This window comes from Rhinolophus ferrumequinum, chromosome 25 (assembly GCF_004115265.2).
Source record: "Rhinolophus ferrumequinum isolate MPI-CBG mRhiFer1 chromosome 25, mRhiFer1_v1.p, whole genome shotgun sequence".
In the NCBI taxonomy this organism is placed as follows: Eukaryota; Metazoa; Chordata; class Mammalia; order Chiroptera; family Rhinolophidae; genus Rhinolophus; species Rhinolophus ferrumequinum.
The window spans coordinates 8,933,740-8,938,366 of record NC_046308.1 but is presented as its reverse complement, the minus strand read 5'-3'; positions in this window follow the sequence as shown (position 1 = coordinate 8,938,366).

The following is a 4,627-nucleotide window of genomic DNA, read 5'->3' as shown; positions in this document are numbered from 1 at the left end:
CTCGAGTCCCCCAAGGGATGGTGGGCAGCGCCCCCTGCAACTAAGATTGAACACGGCACCTTGAGCAGAGCTGCCTCCCGGATGGCTGTTGTTGGTTGGAGCGCAGGCTCTCAACCATAAGTTTACCGGTTCGACTCCCACAAGGGATGGTGGGCTGTGCCCCCTGCAACTAGCAATGGAAACTGGACCTGGAGCTGAACTGCGCCCTCCACACAAGATTGAAGGGACAACTTGACTGGAAAAGTCCCGGAAGTACACACTGTTCACCAATAAAGTCCTGTTCCCCTTCCCCAATAAAATCTTTAAAAAAAAAACCAAAAACAAACAAACAAAAAAACCCCACAGGCATTTTCTAAAGAGATAGAAGAAATAATCTTAAAATTTATATGGAACCACAAGAGATCCAACATAGTCAAAGTGATCTTGAGAAAGAACAAAGCTGAAGGCATCACACGTCCTGATTTCAAAATACATTACAAACCACAGTGATTAAAATAGTACAGTACTGGCATAAAGACAGGCCTATAAAATGAAGGAACAGAACAGAGAGCCCAGAATGAAACCAATGCATATATAGTCAGCTAATGTTTAACAAACGTGCCAAGAATACACAATGGAGAAAGGACAGTCTCTTCAATAAAGGGTGCCAGAAAAACTGGACAGACACATGCAAAAGCATGAAATTGAACCCCTATCTTATACGATACATAATGCCAAATGGGAGAGGGGCATTGAGAGGATGGGTGAAAAAGGTGAAGGGATTAAAATGTACAAATTGCCAATTATAAAAATAGTCACAGGGATGTAAAGTACAGCATAGGGAATATAGTCGATAATATTGTAATAACTATGTGTGGTGTCAGGTGGGTAGGAGACTTATTGGGGTGATCGCTTCATTAGTTACAAAAATGTCTAATCATTATGTTGTCCACCTAAAACTAATACAATATTGTATGTCAACTGTAATTGAAAAATTTTTTAAATGAAAAATAAAATGAAATGGAGGATAAAAACTTAGTACACCTTCTTTCACCACAGAAGATTTTTTTTCCCTCTAAGGAAAAAAGGCAAAAACATCATGAAAAACATTAAGATCTTGGATCGTTTTGGAAATAAATTTCGATTTTTGACATTTTTAATCCTATCCCCCTTGATATTTTGAATCCTATCCCCCACTTTTCCTCCTTCCATCCTGACTTATTGGTTTTATTATTTATGTTGTATTGGCAATGTTTTTAACACTAATATTCTATTTTGTAACCGTAATTCTCACATCCTTTAATCTTAGTTTTGTATTTAAATGGGTATTTCTTCGATCATTTGTCCTTTTCTCCACGCCCAAATTCTTGGTTGTGATTTATATTTGAGTGTCTGGATTTAATCATACATTTTTCATAGTATATATTTATTAATTTTATCATTCAAAGTTTTCCCTGCTGACATAACCTTACAAATAATGCAGCAATGAGCCATTATGAGTGTGTGGTAGTGTGTGTATTTTTTGGGTGGATGTGTATGAGGGTTTTTAGAGGATGGATCTTAAAAGTTGTTAGGTCAAAGAAATGAATACTTAAAATTTTTATACATTCAGCCAAATTGCCCTGCAAAAATTTATGTCACTTTGTACTCTCATCAGCCTTGACGAGAACCAGTCTCCCTATACCCCCACCATCCCTGGTGATCCTCAGTAGTTTAACTTTGCCAGCCTCAGGGGTGGTTTAAATCCTAGTTAAGAACATGGTGTCTGGAGATAGATTCCCTGGGTTCAAATCCCAGCTCTGTCATTTAGTGGATGTGTCACCGTGGCCCCAGTGTTCTCATCTGTAAAATGGGATCATAAGAGAACCCAAATCATACAGCTGTTACACAAATCCAATAAGTCCTTTTCTTTCAGGGTAGAACACTTAGAACAATGCTTGGCACTGAATATAAATAATGCAAGTGTTTGCTCTTGATATCATAGAGCTGAGCCCTCCATAGTATCTTGTCGGTTAAATTGACATTTTATAATTAGTACCGAGAATGAGTGTAACGTTTATTATCAGAGAGGCTACCTTTGCAACACATAGAATGTCCAATCTTGAAAAACAACAACAAAACCACGACTCTATAAAAATATTCGTTGAAAAAACCCACCCCACACAGGAAGGGGCAGCAAGCAAATGGTTGAGGTCTTCGGGGTGGTGAGGGCCATGGTCTTTCCTCCTCATGCCACAAAAGAAGTGTCTGGAATCAGATGGCTAAAGGAAAGTTCAGGGGCAGTTTGTTTATTTCCGTGCAAGGGGGCTGAGGGTGGGGTCAGGGGTGGCTGGCCAGCCCTAGGCGTGACAAGCTGTTTCAGTCTGTGGGTGGTTCCCCCCCAACTGAAGAGTCAGTTGTTTCTGGGTCATAATTTTGCAGGTGTGAAAAGTGGGGGGTGACGCAGGAACATTAGCTTGTGTGTCTCCACCTGGTTTAGTCCTGCACTGGGCAATGCTGCCTCCCTTAATGGCCGCCCAGTGTCCTGGGTCTGCACAAGCCACATGGACAGCAACCCCATGTGGGTTGAGAAAACTTTGCAACACGCCCTATAAAAGTGAACTAATAAGACTTACAAGTCTCTCCGCCAGCCTGGAGAGTTGTTCTTGTCTGTCTCTACAGAGCAGGTGGGTGGCTGGGAACACCAGACTCTCCTTTCCCAGAACATTCTGGAAGCCTTCTCTTGCAGCTCAGGCTATGGAAATACGTTAGGGCATCCCTCACACTTATTCTCCTGTAGATGCTGTCTTTCTTTGTCTTCTTCTTCTTTCCTTTTACATTTTAGTTGCAAATGATTGAAAGTCCTAACAGCTGACAGTGAGGCCAGATTGTGTTCACCTAGCTGCGCGTCTGGCAATGAGTTTAGACGTGATCAACATTTGTCAAGCGTTGCTGATTTGGCACCAGGATTTGCAGAGACAGCTAAATGAGAACCAATGATATTAGCCCTCCAAAGGATCCAAACTCTCCTTTATGAGTCAAATCCTAGCTGCCACTCTTTCTCATGCTATGATTTCAGACAGGTAAGTGACTTAACCTTTCTCAATGCAGGACGGAGAAAAATGTTTGCTTAGTAGACTGGCTGCAAAGAATTGTTGACAGATCTATGTGAAGTTCCTGGCACCGTGCGTGGCACACAGCAGACACTGGATGCATGATAATATTTACCGCTAATTATTGGACGTTCCTTATTTGCCACAGTATTTACATGAGTGTCTCAATTTACCCTCACAACTGCCCCTTGTGGTGGTGATTTTAGTTTTTGCTCCATTGTGTACAAGAAAAAAAAACAAAGTCTCCAAGAGAAGTGTAACTTGTTCTGGATGACACAGTAAGCTGGAGCAGAGACAACAGATCTGTACGCACCGAGAAGTTTCAGCAGACAGTGTCTCTCCCTTTCCCATTCTCTTGCTGTCCTCTACGCAGTGGGTTTGTTCTCTCCCATGCTATACCCTTTGACCTAAGCAGGGATAGCTGCTAGTAAATTAAAATCTGATCTCTTACTGACACTTACTTTAAGAAACCCAACCTCCCTGCTCTGTCACCCAGTGGCCCTTATGAGTTATAACTGCTGTACAATGAACTCACACAGAAGTTTCTATTAAAAACATTTTTTTTATAACAAGGTGTGAAGTATACTGACAGCTGAACGCCACAATTGGCCAGGGGTTCCTTACTGCTGCATAAAACCAAGTCATGACACTCTTACAGCTACTGGCATTTCCTTTCTTGAAGTTTTATTGTCGGGTACCCGCCAACTGTGCAAAGAGGGAGGTTTCACAGACGGGGTAGCAGCCAGCCCCAGGGAAGGGTAGGGGGACACGCTACGGCATATAGCAAAATAATCACAGCAAGTTAGGGTTCCTGGAATTTCTTGGGTTTCAAGAGCCTTCCCTCCTTTTTCATTGACTCTTCTATCAATCCCTCTCAATTTTTAGAGAATCCCATTAGGTCGAACCACACGGAATTCCTAAAGGGCTAAAGGGAAAAACTGTTTCTCTACGCACAACACTTCTGACACCAAACGTGTGGGTTTCCCACACCAAGCAATTCTGTCGTTCTCTGAGGACAACAACAGGGTGTCCTTACAGTTTGATTCAGTTCTGACACTAACGAGTTAGTGCAGACCCCACAGATTAATGGGTGAGTCCCCCAAGACTGTCCTTCACTTCAGATGCCAGTCAGACTGAATAATGTGCTATCAGGGCTCAGAGAACTTACTGACCACTGCTATCTATTGTGAGGGACACAGATGAACAGCCAGATGAAGAGGAACGTAGGGCGGTACTAAGGGAACACATTGAGAAAACAGAAGCGAGGAGAAAAAGGACAAGGATTTCCCAAGGAGCCGCAGGGCTCTGGCTGCATCTGCTGTTCCAAGTCAGCTTCCGGCCAAAAGGTGTAAGAATGAGTGAACCCATGTGTGGGAAGGGCTTTGGTGTTCTTGGAACCAAGGTCGTCAGGAAAGCCAAGTTGGCCAGGTACCACCAGATGTCCTGGTGGTTATTTATGACTTCTCTGCCGAGATTACGATCCTTGGCAAACAAGGGAGGACCAAGTGTCTGCTTATATTGGAACAATCTTCTGCAGTTCTGATGTGGGGCAGAGG